This window comes from Telopea speciosissima, chromosome 8 (genome assembly GCF_018873765.1).
Source record: "Telopea speciosissima isolate NSW1024214 ecotype Mountain lineage chromosome 8, Tspe_v1, whole genome shotgun sequence".
Classification (NCBI taxonomy): Eukaryota; Viridiplantae; Streptophyta; class Magnoliopsida; order Proteales; family Proteaceae; genus Telopea; species Telopea speciosissima.
The window spans coordinates 6,677,582-6,704,144 of record NC_057923.1 but is presented as its reverse complement, the minus strand read 5'-3'; the positions used below and the strand labels follow the sequence as shown (position 1 = coordinate 6,704,144).

The window sequence follows — 26,563 nt, the reverse complement described above, 5'->3', positions numbered from 1 at the left end:
GCAGCAGTTTGGATCGAGTATAGGGGGTGTTGAGGAGGAGTGTGGTCAAAGTATGAGAGGATTCTGATGAGGGAACAGTCTGGACAGAATTAAGATGTCCTAGGGTTTATGAAATTAAAACAGAAAATAAAGGGGGGTCGAATGGGGGGGGGGAGGATGAATGGAAAAACAGAATTAAACTTCAAACTCACCACAGGAATCCACTGGCAGCAGCTTGACAATTGAAAGAGCCTCCCGATCGTCTCGATGCAAGGAATCGCAGGAATCCATCCACCCTATCCACCTTGAGATCCACAAGGATATCACTCACAAAGAGCAGGAACAGCAGCAGCAACAGCCGACAGCAACAACAGCCGACAGCAGCAAAAATCTTTTTTTTAATTCAAATTCAATGTGGGGGAGCCCTCCATGATTTCTATATTTATAACATGGCTTTATGCCAAGTCCTAGTACAAATTAAAGTCTTCTCCTTCAAAAATCGTGGAAGGGAAGAGGTTTAAATCTAAAGCTAATAATTTAAAACAGGAAATGACCTATTTAACCCTACTAACTTAAGTTAAAAGATATCTAACTTAAAACCACTAATTTAAAAGAAGATTCCATACTAGCCAATAGGATATAAGGACCTATTAACCAATAGGAACACTTCACTTAAATTAGACCAATTGAACGAATTGGATGCAACCAATTCTAAACCGGTTCAATCTAAAAGCAGGAAAATAAACTAAGTATGGAAAAATAATAATCCTAATCTATGGCTCCCTAATCAAGCCCTAAGTTCAGGACTTCTTCTTCTTCTTCTTCTTCTTCCTACTTGGAGCTGCATCACAAAGCATTGTGGTAAATCCTTTATGTCAGAGTTGCTTGCTAGAAGATGGGCATTGCTTAGTCCAGATACAAAAATCCACCAAATAACACTGTCTGAGATGCAATTACAGCATAGAGGAAGGGCATCTGTCAGGTTTACATTTTCAAACAATACACAACCATCTTTAGGTGACATGATGGAGAAGAACAAGCAAGCACTATCCTTTTATGTTGTGAGGGACGATTTGTTGCATCCTTTGGTGAATGGTAATAAAGCGAGAAAACTGGATGGCTTGCTTCCGATTTTGGAGCATCTTTTGGTTACTGATGTGGTGAGTTGCTATTCCCTTGGCACTCAAATTTCCCAGATTACTCATTTATGGGTCAGGATATAGATTCCATCCCCTCTCAATTCCAAGTAGTCTGTGAATGTCCTCTTCCGTCCCTTTTAAAAGTCTGATCTTTTAAAGGTAAATGTGTGACACATTCAGTTAAGTTTGGACCATTTCACCCTGAGATCTCTAACATTGTACATATTGCTAATTTGGATGACTATAGTTATATTCTCTGCTGCTTTACTCTAGGCAAGATACGGGGAATCTCATGTTAATAGTTTATATGCTAAAAGGGAGCTGGTTCTCTCACATGTTTTTCCACCTTTAATCCTCAACCCATGCTTCCTAGATTTTTTTTCCTTTTGAAAAATAAAAGACTTGAAATTGTGTTTTCTTGTTTATTTTTCTTTTTGAGTTTTCTCAAAGACAAGTCAACATTAATTCTGACCTTTCTCACCTTCTCTGTTTTGTTCATATTCACTCCATGAACCCCTTAAATCCCCCCTTTGGCTTTCTCTGTTTCTTTCTTTCTTTCTTTGTAACTTATGGATACATCAATCACACCACTCCATATGTGTTTTAAATGTAAAAGATTTCTTTCTTTTGGGAAGAGAGACAAATGATATTATTGAGTTTTCTTGTTTATTTCACTTTTTGAGTTTTCTCAAAGACAAGTCATTAACATTAATTCTGACCTTTCTCACCTTCTTTGTTTTGTTCATATTCACTCCATGAACCCCTAAAATCCCCCCTTTGGCTTTCTTTGTTTCTTTGTTTCTTTCTTTGTAACTTATGGATAAATCACACCACTCCACATGTGTTTTAAATGTAAAGATTTCTTTCTTTTGGGAGACAAATGATATTATTCCCATGGTGTCCCATATTGGTTTAGGAATGTCCAAGCCCAAATAACTTCCTCTTGGGACATTTCTTAGGTCACATGTGGAGGTTGCCAGAGTGCACACACAGCGGCCGGGTCGGTAGGGAGTCACCATATCCTGTTTTCAGTCATGCAGCCTTTATTTCCTCAGTACAATGAGACTTGTATCGCTAAGAAGATTAACTTTGCATGTTGTGTAGCAGTTTTTTTGTGGAGAGAGAGGACTGAAGTCACATTTACTTCTACGAGGAGAACAACCTGAGGTTTTGACAGGCTACAACCTGATATCCACTATGTATGGAAATGTAACTTACATTCCAAGATCAATATATGCAAACAGAGCAGAAATGCTGGAAATGCATGCTGATTTTGTCGCAGGTGGTGGTTCTGTGATACGATTAGCTGATTTACTCAAGAAATCTTTTGCTTCTTGGAACTGTGAGGAAGTAACCTTTGCACAAGTAGATGCTTTGAGAAGCACTGTTACATCATGTCATGTGGAGCTGGAAAATATCCTAGAAAAGTTATTATAATTAATGAAGGTGCACGGGATGCCTTTGGATTATTAGGTAGGATTGTTTCTTGGTATCTTGATGATCTTATTTTCCTGTATGTATAAATGTATTTAAGGGTGTAATGGTGTATATCTTCCATGTGGCATTTATGATATGACATGCATATCCAGCCCTTGTCCCTCTACTCTTCTGCACCTAGGTTTAATCTGATGATATGTCTTATATGCTGAAATGCCACAATGTAGTGCATAGAAACCAGGCATCTGTATGGAACCCAAGTAAGAGATACCATTGCAAACAATGAAGCCCACCGAATTATTATAACCCTCTCATCTTTTCATTCTGTAATCCATCACACATTCTTTTGGAGAGTTGGAGAATATTTGGAAATAATCATCTGACAGAAATTGGTTTACTGTGAAATCTCCTCCATGGACATATTGATTAGTGAGTCCTATCCTAGTTATGCCATTTATGTTTGTGTTTTTCAGCATGATCAATTTTGTAAACATTATTTTGTTGTTTCATTGTCATCATTCAAACTCATGTTATTGCCCAACCTAGTGTCATTTTGTTTTATGGACCGGAGTTAGTTTGTTGATGAAGTAAAGTAACCTTTCATTTCTACATTTATGACTCGTAAATATTTCCTCTTTCAGGTGCCATTCGCCTTGTGGAGTACCTCTCCCAAACTCATTTATTTGGGAGAGAACAGCCCGCCCATAAAACTGGTTGTGGATGCTGGTACTGGGACAACAGCAATTGGTTTAGGGATTGGAGCCAGATGTTTAGGGTATGTTCCAGTTTCCATTAAATATCTCTTTTATCTGAACTGGAGGAAGTTTTGATCATTTTGTGCCTTTCTTCAATTCTGATAAGTTGAATATCTGTAGAAGCATTCAAGGGAGCAACACTAAGCATGTCTAATAGTAATGTTGCTTCATATCAGGCTGCCATGGGAGGTAACTGCAGTGATGCTGGCGGATTTTATTGAAGGATACAAGAAGCAGGAGGAACGCTTGATTTCTGGTTTCAAGATGAATTGGGCTTTGCATCCTTCTGACCATGCTTTTAATGGACTGGATGGTGGAATTGTTCATTGGGTAGAACGCTCCCACCGAAGAAAGTTAATTGTTTGCAACTCAACTATTCATTTCAGTATATATATTTTTTATTTTCCTCTCTAACTTTGCTTCTAATCTGTTTGCTTAAGTTAATCTAGTGTGTCAACCATAGTTGTCAAGGCGTCGCCTTGGACGCCTTGTTGGTGTTGCCTTGATTTTGGACCCTCTCCAACGCCTTGGGTCGCCTAGACGCCGTGACAACTATGGTGTTTTCTACGCTACATGAATACTTGATATCATCAAATAACAACAATAGATGTATTGATAATACAATCCTTTTGAACATCAATATTATCATTGGATTGTGTATTCGTCTGGATATAATGACTAGTCAAGTTAACCACAAAAAGGAACATTATTTGGCAGTATATCTTCTTGTATGAGTGGAAGGGATTATGGCACTAAACAGCCAGTCTATGGAAGCCAAATATCTGATTTGTCTGGTTGGACCTTCTAATGCATCAAGAGGCCAAATATTTGTGGGACTAGTGAAAACTACCCCCATGTAGTCATCATGATGATGATCATTTAATGCCCACTACACTTCCTCCCTTCCAGCGTCTTTCTCAAGTATCGGCTCGTTTTTTCAAATGCACACTTTCCAAGACATTTCCAACGGCTATATTCTAGCGGTTCTCTTCCAACAGCTCTGCCCCTTCCCTTGTATATATGTATCTTTTGGCTTAAAAGGTAGAGTTAATAATTTGTTTTTTTTTTTTGGAACTTGTGGGTATTTTGAGACCCATTTTGAGTTTGAAGTCTTCTAATGGTGAGTGAGTCTCCAAGAGACCCCAAAGTCAATTGGTCCTCTCTAACCCTTGTTGTCCTGTATTTTTTTCTTTATTGTTTAGTTTATTTTGAATCCACCCATTTTGAGCTGCATCAATTTAGTATTAGAGCAAGTTCCAATTCTTGTAGCTAGCAAGTTTACAAAATCGATTCAAAATCAAAAGCACAATCGACAATGGACATTATGGTCGATGATCGAATTGCCACTCTAGTCGCCGTTTCAAACTCGATGATGAGTTTTTTCAAAGCGACGAAGAATGATGTAATTATGATGATGAACATTTAATTTCCACTTCACTTCCTCCCTTTGTTCCAGCGTATTTCTTAAGTAACAGCTCTTTTTTTGCAAATGCACTCTTTCCAAGACATTTCCAATGGCTATATTCTAGCGGTTCATTTCCAATGGCTCTTCCCCCTCCCTTATATATATATGTATCTTTTGGCTTAGAAGGTAGAGTTGATAATTTGTCTTTTTGGAACTTGTGGGTGCGCCATGGTGAGCCCCATTGTGAGATTGAGGTGGTCTAATATTGAGTGAGTCTCAAGAGACCCAGAGTTTTGTGGTCCTCTCTGACCCTTGTTATCCTGTATTTTTCTTTATTTTCTAGTTTATTTTGAAGCCACTCCTCTTGAGCTGCATCACCTCCGAACTAGATGAAGTCAAATCAGGAATTGCTTAGTGTGCAAATTTTTTGCCATACTAACTGGATTCTGCAGTTTAGTTTGGATCTCAAAGACGGTCAAACATGTTCCCTGAATTTACGTGTGCTTAGCACAGATGCTGGATCATGACTACTAGTTGCCACCGATATAGCTTGTTAGCTTGCCACTTTGAAGCCCCTTTTGTGCACAAATTGTTTCTTTGGTAGTAATATTTATGCATCTGAACTTTATTCTTTGTTCTGTAAGTTGATGTTCGGAGTGATTTAACCTCAACTAATCTCGCCTTCTGTTATTGCTGAAATTTGTGGAATTTTTATCCTATGCAATTACTGCACGGTGCAGTACTACATCGTGCGGCGGCTGCAGAGGCCATGTGCACCATGTGGGGCTCACTGTGCCACATGGCCTCTCCTGCGCCGCACCGTGTAGTAACAGAAGAGGATAACGATTCAAATTTGTGTGATAAGTATCTATTTCAAATACTGTCTTATTTGAAATATTGAAGTTAAGCATGTGTATGTGATGAATTGTGGCTCATATGTCCATAAGCTGGCTGGTGAGCTAACGAATTTTTTTCATGTCTTGTGCCCTGCCCAGTACAATGGTCCAATTCCACTCATAGAAAGGCGAAAATGACGTTTTAACCTCCCTCAGGCAGGGGTTAGATTGTCATTATTGGTCCCTATGAGTGGAACTGGACCACTGTACCGGGCAGGGAACAGGACACTGTAAATCAATTCTTAAGACTGAAGTTTAACTCGATAAACCAAATAAGTTGCAACTGGAATGTGAAGTTGCTGCCATGGATGGAGGAATGGGTGGGATAAATTTGCAGGAAAGGGTGTGGGATTAAGTAGATTAGGGTGTGGGATTAAGTAGATTAAGATGAAAATAAATAGGGAATAAGAAAGAAAGGAAAAAAATAAGTGGATGGATTTTCTCTTTCAAAGAGAGAATCATGCCTTAATTAAATTAATTTTTATTGATTTAATTATATCAACGGTCATAAATGGATAGTACTGATCCGATAGTAAAAAATATACTGATTGCGTGGAAAATGCACCACCTACGCAACTAAGAGCCCGTTAAATCAACCTCATTAATGATCGAATTGAACTGGATCGAATCCAAACTTTGGTCTAGTAGTTTGGTTTCGATTTGGCCCATTACCAGCCCGTCCAAATTGACCAATTAACCACACCCTAAAGGAGAGAGGGATCTTGATCTTTTACGGCGCGCTGTCCATAGCGGCCTGAGCAGTGCACAAATAAGGTGTAGTGCAATAATTGCCTTACCCCCGCTCGGGCAAGGTGCTTGGGTAGGGGTAAGGCGGTCATTGTGCCATGCCCTGTTTGTGCGCCGCTCAGGCCTCTACGGGCAGCGCACCGTAGAAGATCTGGATTGAAGGAGAGAGTCCTTTTTACCAATACAGATCCTCTACGGTGCGTTGCCCAGAGCGGCCTGTGCGACTCAGGTAGAGCATTGTGCGCAATGTCCGCCTTACCCCTGCTCGGGCCGGGGTATGGCGGACATTGCGCGTGACGCTCTATCTGGCCGTACAAGCCGCTATGGGCAGCACGCCATAGAAGATCACGATCTCCTTTTTAGAGGCTATATAACGGGGAGGAGGGCCTATGTGTAAATAGAATTATTCTTCACTCTGTACACACCGCCAGCTCTCCAGTCCCAGACGTGTGTCACTCTCTCCCCATCCAATGGAAAAGACGTCCATGCCCATGTGTGTCTCACACTATTAATGGTTGGAGCTGCTGGCTCCACCAAAGCTAGCGGCGTGCCCAACCTCCGCGATTTCACTTATTATCTACTCCGTAATTGCCAAATTCAATAATATATGAGAAAATTACGTTCCCCTCCCCTGTACTTTGCCCCAATTACACGTTCCTCCCCTTGGTTTTTTCACCTTACATTTTGACCCCTTATGGATGACGGTGTTAGGGTGGTGTTAGTTAATGGGTTGAAAAGACAATATTACCCTTACTAACAAATTAAAATTGCATTTTCAATTCTACCCTTTTCATCATCTTCAACCTAAAACGCCTCTTTCTTTCCTCCTCCACTGCCAGAAGCACCACCATTACTGTCACCGCCTCCTCTTCCTCCTCCACCGCCAGCACCACCACCACCGTCACCGTGGATGGTGATATACGAGGGTCTAACCACCTGCCAATGAAACTCAAATTTGATATTAACCAATTAATGGCCAATCAGAAAGCTCATATTTAAGGATCCCAAAAGATGGTTTCATGAGAGCTTGCACCAGAAATCGGAAACACCTTCTATAGATCAAGCTCATTCCATGGTTTCAAATTGACTTCTGAAATTATTAATTCTCTGTCCAGCAGTTTTTTCTTCATACTTTGTGTGATTATTGCCCTCCAAGGACACCTACTTCGATCCAGTTTTGGGGCCATCTGGGCTGTGGTCTTTTGGCAATAAGAAATCTCCATCTCAGTCTGGTGGTACCCTGTTTTTTTGGCCTATTTCTCTTAAGAACAAAAATACATTTCAGAAATTCACAGGTGCACAGTTGAACCAATTGTATCAAGAGTCTTGATTCAAGACCAGATGGAAGAAATTCTAAGTTACCGAACTGCTACAGAAAACCATCTATAAAAACTCCTCACCTGAAACCCCTTCCTGAAACACTCATTACTAGCTTAAACCCCTACCTGAAACACCTCCTTGAAACCCCAATTATTGCATTGTCAATTTTTGAAACCCCACCTGAAACATCTCCTTGAAACCCCCATTATTGCGCTGCTGATTCCTGAAACCCCAAAGGGTATCGGAAGTGCACTTCACTGAAACAGCTCCTCTCCTTGAACCCATACTTGCCAATCCACCTCCTTGAAACTCCGTGTTCGCATCCCACCTGACCTTGCGGGTCCATGGTGACCTGCAAATTCAGTAACTGAAAATAAAAATAAAAAATAAAGTTGTTTCAGATGCGTTATGGGTGTTTGACTGAACAAAGCTTTAAGAAGACGATAACTCCTCTCTTGTCAATGATGATATTTGTTTAAAAAACAAAAGAAACCCCCTATTTTAGTCTTTCATATGCGCAACAGGGGTCTTGGATGGGTTCTTTCATGGGTTATTTTTTTGCCAGCTCTGGCATTAAATGAACAACAACAGAAGTGGGGGTGAGGCCGTGAGAGAGGGACCAGGATAAGTGGCGGGGGTGGGGAGTTGCAGAGGGCAGAGAGTGAGTACCTTCTGATCGTCGGTGATTTTAGGTTAGGAGGTTGCAAGAAAAGGGGTTGTAGGAGGTAGGAGGGTGATAGAAGATTAGTTGCAGAGAGCTCTTTTCGAGGAAGAGTAACCTCCAGAAAGGGGAAATAAGAAGAGAAGAAGATAGAATCAGGAAATTTCTCAGAAAATTGGTTGGCTCTCTTCCTCTACAAGGACGGCATTTATCGTTCCTTCTGTACATTCTCTAACATCCCTTTACAGGTGTCAACACTCTATTGCTCTATTGCTAACTGACTACATTGTTACCCATCTTTCCTAACAACCTCGTATGCGTTGGCCTATTTCTCATACGTGGTTACACATAATCTGCCAGGTGACGTGGCTTGGTCCGTTGCCTAGTCTGGGGCCTGGTGGCCTGGCCTTTGTTGTCACCGTGGTGTGCAGGGTCATGTGTATCATTCCTACCTCCATCAGAAGTAACCTTGTCCTCAAGGTTAAAGTTGGGGTAGAGGCGAGGCATCAGAAATGGGGGATCCGGTCCACTGGATGAGGAGCTGGTCACAAGTGCCTGGGCCACGCCTGATGGTGCGCATAGCGAGAATCGCAGCCAGTTCGAGCATGGGGCTGAAGTGCGTGGCCAAAGGAGGTAGAGGGTGAGCCTGACTCGAGATGTCTCCCTGTCATGGTTTGAGAAGGGAGACATGAAACACGGGGTGGATCTTGGAGTCCTCTGGGAGACTAAGTCGGTAGGCAACAACACCAACGCATTCAGCAATCTGAACTGGCCCGTAAAAGCGACGCACTAGCTTGTTGGAGGTGCGATTGGGTACCGACGACTGCCTGTAAGGTTGCAGCTTAACGAAGACCCAATCGTTCAGCTCATAAGCGCGATCGGTGCGATGCTTGTCTGCCTGATGTTTCATCCGTAGTTGGGCGCGATGGAGGTTGCTCTTTAGTTGGCGTAGGAGCTGGTCGCGGTGGGGGAGCTCACGGTCAACTTGGTCGACCCTGCTGGAGCTGCGAATATAGTCCGGGATGGCGGGGGGTTTCCGGCCATACAGGGCTTCAAAGGGTGTCATCCCGACGGTAGTGTGGTACGAAGTATTGTACCAGTACTCAACCCAGTGGAGGAACTTAAACCATTGTTGAGGCTGATCCATGACAAAGCAACGAAGGAATTGTTCCAAACAACGGTTCAACACCTCTGTTTGCCCATCCATTTGGGGGTGATAAGCCGTACTCATTTTGAGTGTGGTGCCCTGTTGACGGAATAACTCCTTCCAAAAGGAGCGAAGGAATATCGAATCGCGATCACTGATGATACTCTGGGGCATGCCATGAAGTTTCTGAATTGTTTGCGCAAAGATCTCCGCGACCTTAGGAGCTGTATAGTGTGGTGGCAGAGGCAGGAAATGGCCGTATTTCGTGAGGAGATCGACGACGACCAGAATGGCAGTCTTACCGTGGGAGGAGGGTAAGTCGGTGATGAAATCGAGTGTAATATCCTCCCAAACTCTGTCCGGTAGGGGTATAGGTTGAAGCAACCCAGCTGGAGAGCAGGTGATGTACTTCGTCTGTTGACAGACCAGGCACTCTGCAACCCAAGAGTGAATTTCCTTACTCATGCCCACCCAATGAAAACTCTACTGGATGCGTGCGAGTGTACGCGTGTAGCCTGAGTGACCATCGATCGGGCTAGAGTGGAATTCTGTAAAGATGAACCGGCGCAAGGGGGAGTGGGGGGGAATAACCAGACGTTGGTTGAAGAAAACCAAGCCGTTGGAGACCCGGTAGGCTGGGTATTGGGCAGGGTCCTGGTTGATGGAATGGATGAGCTCTTGTGAAGCTGGGTCGGCTCGTAACTCCGTGTGGATTTGATCCACGAGTTGGAAATGGGGAGTGGAGATGCTAGTGAGAGCGCCATAGCTAGGGTCTGTACAACGTGACAAGGCATCGGCTGCCTGGTTCTCTTTGCCAGGCTTGTAGACAATGTGATAGTTGAAGCCCAGAAGCTTTTGCAGCCAATATTGTTGCTCAGGGGTCTGAATGGATTGGACTAGCAAGTGTTGGAGGCTCTGGTGGTCCGTGCGAATGCAGAATTCATGACCCAAGAGATAGTGGTTCCATTTGCGCACAACCTCAGTGATGGCGAACATCTCACGGGCGTAAGTAGACGAGGCGCGCAGACGGGTGGAGAACTTTCTGCTGAAGAAGGCCAAGGAGTGGCCATGCTGAGATAAAATAACACCCATGCCAAAACCAGAGGCATCCGTGTCAATGGTGAATGGGGCAGAGAAATCGGGTAATTACAGCACTGGTGTTTGGGTTAAGGCCTGTTGGAGAGATTGGAAGGCAGATTGGGCAGTGTCCGACCAAGAGAAGGCTCCCCGTTTGAGCAGGTCGGTGAGTGGGGCAGCAAGGGAGGCATAGCCTTTGACAAAACGACGGTAGTAACCTGTGAGGCCCAAAAAGCCACTGAGAGCAGTGATAGTGGTGGGTTGGGGCCAGTTAAGGACGGCAATGATCTTAGAAGGATTGACCTGAATGCCATTGGCAGAGATGAAATGGCCAAGGTACTTCAAGGATTCTTGGCCGAAATGGCATTTAGACTTTTTAGCAAAGAACCTGGAATCTTGGAGAAGCTGCAAAACCTGTGTGAGGTTAGTCAGGTGAGATTCCCAGGTTGGACTGTAGATCAAAATGTCGTCAAAGAACACTAAAACGAATTTCCTGAGAAATGGTTTGAAGGTAGTATTCATGGCGGCTTGGAAAGTGGAGGGGGCATTGGACAACCCAAATGGCATAACGAGAAATTCGTAATGACCGTCGTGGGTGCGGAATACCGTGGCCGAAATGTTGGCGGGGTAGATGCGAATTTGATGGAAACCAGACTAAAGGTTGGCGGTTTGGAGAAGAAGCGCGAACCGTGCAGTTCATCAAACATTTCATCCACAGTGGGAATAAAAAAGCGATCTCTCATAGTGACGGCATTAAGGGCACGATAGTCGATGCAAAAGCGCCATGTCCCGTCTTTTTTCTTGACAAGGAGGACAGGGGAGGAGAAAGGGTTGGAGCTCGGTTGGATGATTCCATCTTGCAACATGGAGGAGATCAGCGATTCCATTTCCCTTTTCTGGAAGTGTGGGTAACGATAGGGTCGGACGTTAACAGGGGATGCACCGGGAAGGAGGTGGATACGATGGTCGAAGTCACGCCGTGGTGGAAGGCCATGGGGCTTTGAAAATACAGGACCAAAACGAGAGAGGATGGCAACAATATCAGCATGTCGTGGGGACTCAGTGGTTAGGGACGAAGGAGGGAGGGCCATGAGGTGGAACAGGGAAGCGAAGGAGGCTGTGGCCATGCCACGCCGCAACTGGGAAGGCTGACACAGATGTAGAGTGGGATTGGGTTCCCCATAAAGGTTGAGATGTTCACAAATTGGATCGACTCTTCTGCAAGGATGGAGAGAGCTGACAAAGTGGGCTGTGCCATGATCAACCCCTTCCCCTATGGAGCCTTATAATTGTAGGCTTAAGTGGGTTGGAATCCAAGCTGACCCGAAGCTTGGGGCTGGAAAACAAACTGGGCCTGGCAAGTGGCAACTAGGCTATTGGTTTGTTTGAAATGTCAACATAGGCGGATGGGCCTGTTGGACCTGTTTGGACTAATGTGTCCCAAGATAATTTGGCCAATTGGATTTTCCTAGTTTTTTTTACAAGGTTCCTACATTCTCATTGTAGGAACCTTTTCTACACACTCTACTGCGTGGACAAGATCTGACATTTGGATAGAGAGGTTAGGGGCTAGATTATTCATGTGTCAAATTTCAGAGGCCAATGTAATCAACTATCCTTCCATGTATTGGCATGCATTCCATATATGTATAAGACCGTCTTCTTTTACTCCAACAATTATTCTCTACTCTCATATGGCCTTGGATTTTTCAGTTATGTTTTTTTGAGTCCAGATCAGGTCCATTGACATGTATCATCCTTGGGACCCGATCCAAGCTCATCTAGAATCTTGAGCCGACCTGTGGGGGGCCAATGATTCCAAATGAGCTTGGATCGGGTTCCAAGGACGGCACATGTCATTGGACTTGATCAAAGCTCATTTTTCTCTATGGAAAACTGCTATTAAGGGACAGTGGGTCTATTTTCCACAAAATTTGGACCATATATGATTTAATTGCCATGTGTTGGATGTCGGCTTTTAAAGTAGGTGTGTAGGAAAGATTCCTACCATAGGCATGTATGAACCGCGTTGAGCTCCTCTGTAGCGTGACACGGAGTGTAGCGCACCATCTAACGGCCCACAGTGCTTGGGCATGCAGTCCAACACCCCGGATCCTTAGGATTGGTGGATCTTTTTATATCCTGTAGTTTTGGGTTATGGATCGAGCCAAGGATCACAACCTCGTCTACCCATCCTCTATATTGTCCTTTTCCTTCCGTCTTGCAATAGAAATATTATATGTATACGAATGAAATTATACGAAAATAGTTATCTTTTCGATGAGAATTTGTACACGACATGGGAGAAACCTCTCTTTCTATTTCTAATTGAAGAAGGGGTTCCATCCTATATAGTGAAGCGATACCCCATATTCCTACAAAAGAGAATTCTTTCAATACTCAATAGTAAGTATTAGTACTCACTCGTGATTAATTAATAATCCTAGTGATTAAATCTATATGTTTATTCCGATAAGAAATGAAATATTTCAATTCTTTTTCATCGAATGACTATTCATCTATTATATTTTCATTCAAATAGGGGGGCAGGAAGGCTTTATGGAAAAATGGTGGTTTAATTCGATATTGTCTAACAAGGAGTTAGAACACAGATGTGGGCTAAGTAAATCAATGGACAGGCTTGGTGCTATTGAAAAAACCAGCAGAAGTGAAGACCCCGTTCTAAATGATATAGATAAAAACATTCATAGTTGGAGTGATAATGACAACTCTATGGAAAACTGCTATTAAGGGACAGTGGGTCTATTTTCCACAAAATATGGACCATATATGATTTAATTGCCATGTGTTGGATATCGACTTTTAAAGTAGGTGTGTAGGAAAGATTCCTACCATAGGCATGTATGAACTGCGTTGAGCTCCTCTGTAGCGTGACATGGAGTGTAGCGCACCATCTGACGGTCCACAGTGCTTGGGCATGCAGCCCAACACCCCGCCTATGCTCAGGCAGGGGTAAAGCGATTATTGCACCGCGCCTCAATAGGAGGCTGTTACGACTGCTATGGGCAGGCAGGCCGTAGACGATCCATTTTCGTATTTTTCTCTTAACTTTTTTTTTTTTGTTTTATTTAAGTACAAAATCTTTGAGGGGAGAGTCCCATATGCTTTAAAATTCTTTGTAGGACCCAGTCTTACTTTACCTTGCTTGTAAATATAAAACCACGTAGGAGATTAGAAATTCAGTTTCCTATCCCTGCTGGCCTGCCCGAGTTCCAAGGGGTTGTTGAACTTCAAAAACCGGGATCATAGATCATAAATAGATAGATATGTTTCAACTGTTGAGCTGTCAAACTCATGAGTTGGCCGATTTCTCCTCTAGATTTTCTGGGATTGTTTTTTTTTTTTTTGTCTCCTCTGGTGCATGCACAGGAGTGCCTCTCTTCCATTTTTTTTCTCCTATTATTACTCAACCGCACAACAACTCTCCCTCTACAACAACCTTTAAAAGATTTCTTTCTCTCCTTCGTCCTGTATTTTTCACGCACACTGTCTCCCCCTGACCTCTCTCGTTCTCATATCTCCAGATTTCTCCTATTTTTTTGGTTCTCTCCACTTGCATCCCCTCACTCTCGATCTCTCTCTGAGTCCCCCCCCCCCCCTGGCCCTATTTCTTTTCTACGTTCTTCTTCGGGCAATAGATTGATAGAGTAGAGAGTCCAACTCTACCTTCTACCTGATGGCCGGGACTGCTGCTTGCTTGATTATGCGTTGCTACGTAGCTTATTATTTAATGCTCCAAAACTCCTTGCAGCTCTGAACCGACGCCAGAGGAGACTTTGATTGCTTAGAAGGTGAGGCTGGCCATGGCCATGGCCAATGCAACAAAGAAAGAACAAGCTACGAGCCTTTACCTTTTTATCAGCATCACCACTGGGCAATCAATGTCTCGGACGTCGGTTGGGAGCCACAAGCAGTTTTGGTAAAGCCGAAAGCCAGAGATCGATTATGAAGCTTCTGATGTCGTGGTACGTACTCCGGGAGGTATGTATGTCTTTCGGTATTTTTTGTTCCTTCTACAGTTTTTGCCTTACTGTTTTTATGGTTTGAGATCTAACTTAGGCATCGGATAATCCTCCTCCGAAATCCATTCTGTTTGCTTTGCTTTCTGGTTCTATTGTGCACAGGATCAAATCAGACCAGACCGTGGAAGGAAGATCTCGACTACAACACCTCACATTGTAGATTTGATTCTCTCTCATTATCTTGTTGTGCTTCCTGTGATCATCGACTTTTAATGCTTAACAAGGTATTTAATTAAGAACAAAATTGGATAAAAAGAGAGCCGTGGTTTCGCTCTTTAATTAGCGCGCTACTTACAATTACATTGGTGGGGGGGGGGCTTTTAGTATTTGCGTATGATCGATCGTGTGGACAAGTTTACACTATCATCATCCATTCATTTGGTAAGCTAACACCACCTTCAAAGCATAAGTATTCCACCATGTGATTGCATCGTGTGGCACAATTGCTTGTGTAAGTTCACGCCCTCTTAGGGCTTCTTTGGTATGTTTTTTATTTTAATTTCTATGTGATTTTATTTTCTGTGATCGTTTGATATGATTTTTGCAACTTAATTGTCTTTGATAAATTGAATAGAAATTATAAAATGGTTGAAGATTTATTTTCATTTTCGAGACCGATAGAAATCACTTTAATAATTAGCCTATTTAATTTGAACTAGACTTTTATTACAATGTTTGTTTTTAGGGATTTTATTGTATTTAATTTATTTTTTTTGGGCAGGGGTTTTTTTTTTTGGGGGGGGGGGGGGGGGGAAGGGAGGGGGAATGTGAAAGTTATTAGACTTTCTTTAAAAATACCAGAATTAGGTTGTTTGATTGTAATGAGGGTGGGGAAGTTGGATTCTTAATCCTTTTCTTGTATATGTCTCTTGTTGCGGTCTGATCCAACTATTTTTAAGTTAATTTATAATGAAAAAGAATCGATTTAAGAATCGACCCATGATTCAAGGTGGATTACATAAAAAACAAAAAAAAAAAAACCAGGAGTCGGACATACGGGTCCGATTTGGCCAATCGGATTTCGATTCTTACAATAACGCTTAGAAACGATGGAAATCAGGATCAATGTCAACAGATTTCGATCTGAATCAGCAAGTTCTTTGCGTTTTGGGCGTACCGTTTTGTTATTGCTGCAGTTGGTTTTTTCAAATAAGAAATTTTTTTTTTTTTTCTATTTTCCCTTTACTTTTTCAAATTAGATTTTCTAGGTCAGAATCGATTTTCTCGATGGTTGGTTTTAAGTCTTAATGAATTCCTTATCCCAGCTGGCCTTACCTTGTAAAGATGAAACCGTATAGGCGATTTGAATTTCAGTTTCCTTTCCCAGCTGCCCTGGCCTGGCCGAGTTCCTTATCCAAGGAGTTGTTGGTCTTCTAAAAACATGCATTCCTAACCCAGACCATAGATATGTCTCAACTGTTGAGCTGTCCTAATCAATATTCAAATATAACAACCAAGGTTCAAAATCCAGGTATCGGACTCGGGATCGGTCATGGTCGAAAGCTTTCTGGATCAGGATCTGATCGATCCAAATCATTTTTTCTGGATCGAGTCATGTAAGCCGGGCAGCTCGGGCAAGGGTAAGGCGGTCATTCCTCGCCTTGCTGTGTCTTGGCATCAGGATCCTGCTGGGCAGCTCGGCAGTAGAGGATCCAAATTGGATAAGTTTGTCCTCAGTTTTCTTTTACAAAAAAGATCAGGTTTTTTTTTTACTGTTTTCCCCTGCTCTGTACCGTTTCTCTAATATTGTATCAACACGATGTTAGGATTGGTGGCTAATGATACCGATACACGCAATCCAATACCAATACCTTAAACCATGAATTCTCCTCATATAGTGGTGCTAGCTAGCGAACTAGCAACCATTAATATTATTTCGGTTGTTGAGAGGAATCTTACCATGCATTTTGTGTGCATTCTTAGAACTCACATGGGTCTAGAATGTCTTAGAGTGATAAAAATGTACCAAACAACAATTTTTGTCCGAATGGGTTTTTGGCAATTTCACAGCAATGCACGTTATTCATCTACTCTAAAAATTTATAATAAAAATTTGTATTAAACAACATTTTTTAGCTCCAGAATACATTCTAATCCCATAATGCATTATGAGAATGCATACCAAATATAGCCTTAGATTGCTCTATCTAGCTACCTCCAACTACCAAGAGGTTTGAGAGACAAAATGAGCCACGGACGACATGCATGTGTGTACTAGTTACTAATCGAAACATGATCATTGTTAGCATTTTATTTCTAATTCATGTTTTATTGAACAATTCATCCATCCAAAGTAATGTGATGTAATAATTTAATGTTAAGCGTTACATCAGACCCCTCATAGATACGGTCAATAATTCATCCATTGAGAACGATTAAACCAAAATTCTACCGTTATCGTTATTCCATACTAGTTAAAGATCTGAAATGCCTTTCAATGATCTTAGATGCCTAGCCCACTACAATGATGACCATCGGTGAAGGAATTCCTCCTTCAACGTGGCTTAAGAAACACTTGGTCCTATTGCAAACAATATCAAGTCATTTAATTGAGATGGATTATCAGATTTGACATGTGACCTATCTAAGGAACTCTCATTAATCCAATACAAAAATATTACATCATCTTTGTCCATGTGGGAAAAGGTGTTGGATGTCATTATAGACTATTATAACAGCTTTGTAAGAAACTTTCTTCCATGAAATTATTATTTCAAAGAAAATATAGTTTGACTCTCTCATTTTTTTGATTTGAACTTGTTTAATTCCAGTGTGCTTCTAATTGGTGAACAAAACAAAGTATTGAATAATTATTTATTTTTATTTAATGGATAATTAAATAATAACATCACATCCATTAAATTAAATAAACTAATTAATGAATTTACAAATCCCAAAAATATCCTTATATAATAACAATTATTATGTACCAACCCTCCAAAAATCAATATCATTGTTATGAAATCTAAGACATATATACATGTACTGCCAAACCCCATTGCATAGTATATATCCATATTATAACGTCTGTGTACGTGATTGGAATCCGCAAATCACGATCAAACTTTAAAATCAAAACATACTTATAATTTATCATTTTATGTGAAAATAAGTTCTTTAAATCATTTTTAAAACAGTATAAGATCTTGATTCTCATCCAATCATCCACAGACAATCTCTTTTTTATGTTCCCCAATTTGGGCAATGGGGACCATATATGTTGAGTGACTCTTTCATTCACAAAGTGTTTGCGCGTTCCCAGAACATCAGCTTTGGTTCTAAGAACCTTAGTCATTGATAAACCAAAGAATATGTTCACATCTTAATTGCAGTGACAAGATCCTCTCAGATACTGGGTCTCGGTGCCACAAGTCTATCCCTAAATTACATCTAAAAGTAATACAAGAGGGAATCAACATCAATAGATTCTTCACTAATGCACATCAATAGGTGCACTCCCATTCGCAGTCTGACATCAACATGCCTAAGTGTACCCAGTGCGACGACCGTTTCATAAGGATGCGCAACCCAAACCCTAATAGTAACGACCATTTTAAATGTAAACTTAAGGACAATAATGCTCAAAAAGTTTATATCGCATATGATAATATTAAACCAAAATGTATAAACGATTCAATACAAACTAAACCGGGTTTGATGAACTCATATATCCAACAATATCGTGTATTTTTCTGCTAACCTTTTTTGTTTATAGGAAATACACAATCTTGAGGGGAGAGTCCCATATGCTTTATAATTATTTATAGGACCTGGTCTTACTTTACCTTGTAAATATAAAATCACGTAGGAGATTAGAAATTCAGTTTCGTATCCCTGCTGGCCTGGCCTAATTCCAAGGGGTTGTTGAATTTCAAAAAAAAAAAAAAAAAATCCTAACCGGGATCATAGATAGATATGTCTCAATTGTTGAGCTGTCCTAACTAACTTATATATATAAATACATGGAAGAAAGTTCTTTGTCTAGAAGTGTGGCCAACGCCAGTATTGCCATGAGTCTATCTCTCTCCTCCCTATATGAAAAGACACCTCTGCCCCTTATTTTGAACCATTATTTAATCTATCACCTTTAGTTTACTGGCTAACCTAACTTTGTAGCCGTATCTGTGATTGAGTAGCAAAGCTTTCCGAGATAGATCTGACCGGGGTTTAGTTTGAGTGATCGAGTGGGTAAAAGGCTCACATTTTAGACCAATTGACTAGTTGGTGGGACCACAAGATTCTAGATCAAGATTCTATTGGGGTACGATGTCTTGTATTGCATCATTTGCATAAATGGGCTGATTTTAGTGGGCTATTAAGATGGTTCTTTCCGATAATCAATCTGAAAAAAAAAAAGTGTGAAAACGAGCTGTTGCAACTCTTTTTTTTTTTTTTAATAGTTGTCTCCTCTTCTTCTAGTTCCCAGTGAATTTGATGGCACATGGGAGGAGCAGAACCAACGTAAACCATTAAAGATGTGGTGGGGAGGGGCTGTGGGGTGGGAGAAAAATGTGTGTTGGGTGTTGGGTGTTGTAGGCCGTTGGATGTGCGCTATACGTCCTATCGCTCTATAGAGAAGCCTCATCTAGAAGAAAAAATCCTTACAGAGGGCCCCGGAGGGAGGAACCCTGAAGCCACGCCCGGAAAATGATGATAGTGAGAGCTCCTATATATGCACATCTTACTCTGCATGTGACTCATAATTCTTTGTTGCATACAGGGCATCGACCCAAGAAAATTTCGTAAGAATCATGCTAACAAGGTTGTGATGAGATTTTAAAGTACCACATTCCGACCATCTATATAATTTCTTCCCTCATAAGTATTACATGCTTCAGGCTGTAAAAGGGTAAAAGCACAGCAAGACAAAAATAAAAGCCCATATTTTAAGCTAATCCATGAACAGTTTCAAAAGCAACATTATTTTGGATAATGTGGCATTTGACTAACTATGAGGGATTCTTTTAATAAGAAAAAAATAAAAATAAAAAATTTGGGAACAACTGATGCATTGGGGAGTTATGGATCTATGTGTTGGAATCCTTTCTAGCTAGTAGATTGCCTATTCAGGAAACCCACCATAAACCTAATTGCCTGTTAAAAAATAGGAAATAAAAGGCTGCAAGGCTGTGTGGCGCCTGCGCCCAAAGGCTGCTAGGCTGTGTGGCGCCTGCGCCCATCCATAGGAACGCAAAATGAACACCTGCCCCCCTCCCCTAAAATGAAAAATCTCAATCCTATTGGGTGCTCTCATTGGCCCGTGTAGGTGCTGGGGCCATGCAGCCTGTCAGCAATCCCACTCCCTTAAAATTAGATGAAGCTTTATTTTCCTGTTATCAAGAGTGGTCACCTCCAAAGATAAGTCACATGTCAATCCACCCAACCAAGTCAAGATGTAGCGTCATAGGTAACTTAATCCTATGAGGGACACCAAAAGATGGAGGGTTGAAGCATATGAAGGACTTTAGATTGGGCGCACACTATTTGAAACAGAAGAGAAACAAGAAGAGGTTTTCAAAAACTGATTTTTTTTTTTTTCAAAAAAAAAAAAAAAAAGAAAAAAAAAAGAAGAGAAAATAATAAACTAAAACACTTCGAACTACTTAAAAATCAGATAAATAAAATGGACAATAATCTCCCCGGCAACGGTGCCAAAAATTTGTTTGAGTTAAAATAAAACCGCAAGCGTACGGGTCAATCGTAGCTACGGGTCGAACACGAGGAGATATATGCCACTCTATTTAACTAACTTAAAAGTAATGCAAAATGAACCAAATTAAAGTGTTAAATTAAACTAATTAAACTAACGAAAATCAATGCATCCTAACTCATAAGCATCTAACAAAATTAAGGGATTAAATCGGCGTCCTAACACATGAGCATCTAACCTATCAAACTAAAGCGAATTGAAAGGAATAAAAATGCAGCCACACATACTAACCACATAAAAAGAAATAAGGGAATAAAAATGCATCCATAAACCACAACCATATAAAATTAAAATAAAAGAAATAGAGGGGGAAGAAGAAGAAGATAGAGAGAGATAGAGGAGATGGAGAATGAGATTGAGAGTTTAGATAGTAAAACCTGGATGTGCTTGCATGAATGTAAATGAAAAGCTTGAATACTTGCATAAACTTACCATGGCCTCCTCTTCTAAATCTTCAAGTCTTGTCATCAACTTAAGAACTTAGACTAGAAGGCTTAAAACCTAAACTAGAATTAAGAAATTACAACCCAATTGAAGACTTAAATTAAAATTAAAGCATAAACTAAACCTATTATAAGCATTAACTAAAAATTATAAAAGCAAACTAGAACTTAGAAAAGCCAAAAATCACAAATTAGAAGGAGAAGAAGAGAAGAAATTTCACTAAGTGAATGAGCCAATTTTTACAAGAGAGGTAGGGGGTATTTATAGGTGGAAGAGAGGAGAAGAGAGAAGATGGAAGTGTAGGAGAAATATTCCACTAAGAAAGAGAATATTCTCTTCTCTTTCCTCTTTTACAATGCCTTGAATCCTAAGAAAAAGAAAAAAAATAGAAAGAAGAAGAAGAGAAGATTGTTTACATGTAGTTCTATTTCTAAAAAATAAACTTCCAATTTTAACAAGTCTTCCTTTTACAGTAGATATCTTCTCCAAGCAATAAAATCAAAGCATCTTTGATTTTTCAACCTTCCATAGATGAGAAAATATAAATCTATCCCAAGTAGAATTTCAGAAGTGCCCTTGAGAAGTTGGAGGAGAGAGAGAGTAAGGGTGATGACTAGGATTCCTTCAAGAATAAATAAAATACCCATTCTGTCCTTCAGAAAACGTGGAGCATGGGGTGCTTATATAGGTCTCACCATTGTGTTCCTTACGAAAAATCACACAAAATAGACCCAAATTTCATCCAATTCGGAGTTGGGGAGCCCAAGATATCTCAAGTTGAAGTTGGACTGTCCAGAGCCTTCCAAATGGAATCTTTCGGGTACAGTAAAGTAACTTCTGATAATTTCATTAAGGCCCCTAAAATCCGAACTTCCGTTTCACTTTGTTCCCATCCGACTGTCAATAAGTATAAATAAACCCCTGCAGACCATTTTCACGCATCGTTACAAAAACGGCCATAACTTCTTCGTTTCAACTCGGAATTAAGTGCCGTTTGAACCATTGCGAAGCTGACTCGATGGGCTATGCATCCATTTACACTTCTAAAAAGCTTAAAAACATCTCTTTAGCATCATCTCCTTCATTTTCACAAGAATTCACTTAAACCCTGAAAAGCACAAGAAAGCACCGAGTAACTCTGTCCAATGTGGTAAAATGTATAATTTATGCCCTAAAATTTCACACATAAATGTGCTCATCAGCAGTGCCACTTTTCTTTGATTTTTTGGCTCTAAATGGGCCTTTTGTGGGTCAGAAATGGGCTTCTTGCGTCTTTGGGCCCGTGGGCTGTATTTTTCTGGTTTTTCCAAAGGAGCAAGGGTGCGAGGGTGCGATCCAATCCATCCGTGTCCCTTACATCATCATCGCCAAGGGGATGACTAAAATCCAGTGTCTACAAGTTATTTTATAAATAAATAATATCTTAGTAATTTTTGAGAAACCAAGTTAGTTTCATATATTTTTAATAATTATTTTTGGGAAGACTAATTCTCTCTTATTATTAATAAGTTAGGGGAAGGGATTCATGCATGGGAGGGGAGGGGCGTCGATGCTTCGTAAATAGTGGGAGGGGTTTGTAGTCATTTCGATGGGGGTTCTTGTCTCCATTCGACAGCCTTTTGCACAACTGTGCACAAAACCTTTCGTCATAAAATTATTTCGCATTGATTATTATTTTAAGAGTGTCAATTATAAAAATATTTTTTTGTTGAAAAAACTTAACTAAGGACTAAGTTTTCCTCCACCCATAGAGGATGGTTCACCCACCATCCTAGGGTTCACGTACAAACCCCTCCTAGGATTTTGGTATGTTCCAAAATACCCTCCCGATACCCATTCCCGTCCTCTCCCGCCTTGCGGTGAATGGGTTCCCATTCACCATGGGTGGAAGGAAACTCGGTCCATTAACTAATTAATTATAGGGTAAAGGAACACCACCCAGTTGTGTGTTGTGGTGTGTACCTTTGCTCAGACACAGTCGGACGTGAAATGATCGTCCCACCCCATGGAAAGGCAAGGGTGTACCGGTCATTTCGCATGCGACTATGTCTGGGCGTAGGTACACGCCACAACGCATGCCGGGTGGCGTACTTTCTCCCTTAATTATATTTATCTCGAACCTAACAGTAATCTAACAATACTTTTTATCTACATACACACAAACATTTATTGCAATATGAAGATTTAGTTAAGGGGCTAACATATAATACCTTCTAATTAAAGGTTGACACACTTTTTTTTGGGTTGTAGACTTTATTAATAGAAACCTCTTTGATACAACATTAAACAGTAATAAAAAAAAAAAGAGGACATTATAGATAAAGGATGGGGGCAAAGAGAACTGATAGAGTCCTGTTGCTTCACTGCGCCATGAGCTGCTAACAAATCTGCAACAAATATTATTATTATTAAAAAAATAATTGATTTTTATTTTTTAAACAAAACCAATTACTCAAAGAAAAATATTGAGAGATAAAACTTAACCAGTTTTCCTATCCCTTCTTCTAATCATTTTACTTTGAAAAAAATAATACTATATTATATTTTCTAAACCACAAAAAAGGAGATTAAATAAGTACACAAACCCAGAATGCCCCAGTTGACAAATATGTTAACATTTCATTCCCATCTTTTTCTCACAGCCCACTAAAAACTGAAGTAGGTAAAGCATATCCATGAAATAGATCACAAAAGACTCAAATTGAAGTGGGTAAGAAAAATAAAATAAAATAACTAATGTAATTGAGTTGGCCAAGTACTGGATTTTTTCAAAGTTCTATTTATTTTATTGGGTGCTAGCCTGCTAGGTCTCGCATTAGGGCCAGATTAGGATCCACTAGGGCCAGACAGGAACCCAGTAGGGGTTAGACAAAGACCCACAAGTGGTTTCACTGAGCCATACTTATTACTACAACTACGACACTAGTACTATTTCAAGAAAGGGTTGTCCACTACTAACCTAAAAGCTCATCCCCATACTCCTATATCTTATTAAATATTGGGAAAAAGTTTTCTGTGTTCATTCCTACCTCCATCAGAAGTAAATATTTCCTCTTTCATTTCTACATTTATGAAATAGGCCAACGCATACGAGGTTGTTAGGAAAGATGGGTAACAATGTAGTCAGTTAGCAATAGAGCAATAGAGTGTTGACACCTGTAAAGGGGTGTTAGAGAATGTACAGAAGGAACGATAAATGCCGTCCTTGTAGAGGAAGAGAGCCAACCAATTTTCTGAGAAATTTCCTGATTCTATCTTCTTCTCTTCTTATTTCCCCTTTCTGGAGGTTACTCTTCCTCGAAAAGAGCTCTCTGCAACTAATCTTCTATCACCCTCCTACCTCCTACAACCCCTTTTCTTGCAACCTCCTAACCTAAAATCACCGACGATCAGAAGGTACTCACTCTCTGCCCTCTGCAACTCCCCACCCCCGCCACTTATCCTGGTCCCTCTCTCACGGCCTCACCCCCACCTCTGTTGTTGTTCATTTAATGCCAGAGCTGGCAAAAAAATAACCCATGAAAGAACCCATCCAAGACCCCTGTTGCGCATATGAAAGACTAAAATAGGGGGTTTCTTTTGTTTTTTAAACAAATATCATCATTGACAAGTGAGGAGTTATCGTCTTCTTAAAGCTTTGTTCAGTCAAACACCCATAACGCATCTGAAACAACTTTATTTTTTATTTTTATTTTCAGTTCCTGAATTTGCAGGTCACCATGGACCCGCAAGGTCAGGTGGGATGCGAACACGGAGTTTCAAGGAGGTGGATTGGCAAGTATGGGTTCAAGGAGAGGAGCTGTTTCAGTGAAGTGCACTTCCGATACCCTTTGGGGTTTCAGGAATCAGCAGCGCAATAATGGGGGTTTCAAGGAGATGTTTCAGGTGGGGTTTCAAAAATTGACAATGCAATAATTGGGGTTTCAAGGAGGTGTTTCAGGTAGGGGTTTAAGCTAGTAATGAGTGTTTCAGGAAGGGGTTTCAGGTGAGGAGTTTTTATAGATGGTTTTCTGTAGCAGTTCGGTAACTTAGAATTTCTTCCATCTGGTCTTGAATCAAGACTCTTGATACAATTGGTTCAACTGTGCACCTGTGAATTTCTGAAATGTATTTTTGTTCTTAAGAGAAATAGGCCAAAAAAACAGGGTACCACCAGACTGAGATGGAGATTTCTTATTGCCAAAAGACCACAGCCCAGATGGCCCCAAAACTGGATCGAAGTAGGTGTCCTTGGAGGGCAATAATCACACAAAGTATGAAGAAAAAACTGCTGGACAGAGAATTAATAATTTCAGAAATCAATTTGAAACCATGGAATGAGCTTGATCTATAGAAGGTGTTTCCGATTTCTGGTGCAAGCTCTCATGAAACCATCTTTTGGGATCCTTAAATATGAGCTTTCTGATTGGCCATTAATTGGTTAATATCAAATTTGAGTTTCATTGGCAGGTGGTTAGACCCTCGTATATCACCATCCACGGTGACAGTGGTGGTGGTGTTGGCGGTGGAGGAGGAAGAGGAGGCGGTGACAGTAATGGTGGTGCTTCTGGCAGTGGAGGAGGAAAGAAAGAGGCGTTTTAGGTTGAAGATGATGAAAAGGGTAGAATTGAAAATGCAATTTTAATTTGTTAGTAAGGGTAATATTGTCTTTTCAACCCATTAACTAACACCACCCTAACACCGTCATCCATAAGGGGTCAAAATGTAAGGTGAAAAAACCAAGGGGAGGAACGTGTAATTGGGGCAAAGTACAGGGGAGGGGAACGTAATTTTCTCATATATTATTGAATTTGGCAATTACGGAGTAGATAATAAGTGAAATCGCGGAGGTTGGGCACGCCGCTAGCTTTGGTGGAGCCAGCAGCTCCAACCATTAATAGTGTGAGACACACATGGGCATGGACGTCTTTTCCATTGGATGGGGAGAGAGTGACACACGCCTGGGGACTGGAGAGAGCTGGCGGTGTGTACAGAGTGAAGAATAATTCTATTTACACATAGGCCCTCCTCCCCGTTATATAGCCTCTAAAAAGGAGATCGTGATCTTCTATGGCGTGCTGCCCATAGCGGCTTGTACGGCCAGATAGAGCGTCACGCGCAATGTCCGCCATACCCCGCCCGAGCAGGGGTAAGGCGGACATTGCGCACAATGCTCTACCCGAGTCGCACAGGCCGCTCTGGGCAACGCACCGTAGAGGATCTGTATTGGTAAAAAGGACTCTCTCCTTCAATCCAGATCTTCTACGAGCGCTGCCAGAGGCTCTGAGCGGCGCACAAACAGGGGCATGGCACAATGACCGCCTTACCCCTACCCAAGCACCTTGCCCGAGCGGGGGTAAGGCAATTATTGCACTACACCTTATTTGTGCACTGCTCAGGCCGCTATGGACAGCGCGCCGTAAAAGATCAAGATCCCTCTCTCCTTTAGGGTGTGGTTAATTGGTCAATTTGGACGGGCTGGTAATGGGCCAAATCGAAACCAAACTACTAGACCAAAGTTTGGATTCGATCCAGTTCAATTCGATCATTAATGAGGTTGATTTAACGGGCTCTTAGTTGCGTAGGTGGTGCATTTTCCACGCAATCAGTATATTTTTACTATCGGATCAGACTATCCATTTATGACCGTTGATATAATTAAATCAATAAAAATTAATTTAATTAAGGCATGATTCTCTCTTTGAAAGAGAAAATCCATCCACTTATTTTTTTCCTTTCTTTCTTATTCCCTATTTATTTTCATCTTAATCTACTTAATCCCACACCCTAATCTACTTAATCCCACACCCTTTCCTGCAAATTT

General features: G+C 41.0%; 1 pseudogene; it reads left to right on the top strand.

Annotated features, from left to right (window-relative positions):
- The first annotated feature begins 833 nt into the window (after positions 1–833).
- LOC122671205 lies at positions 834–3,724 on the top strand (annotated as a pseudogene).
- Positions 3,725–26,563: the final 22,839 nt, after the last annotated feature.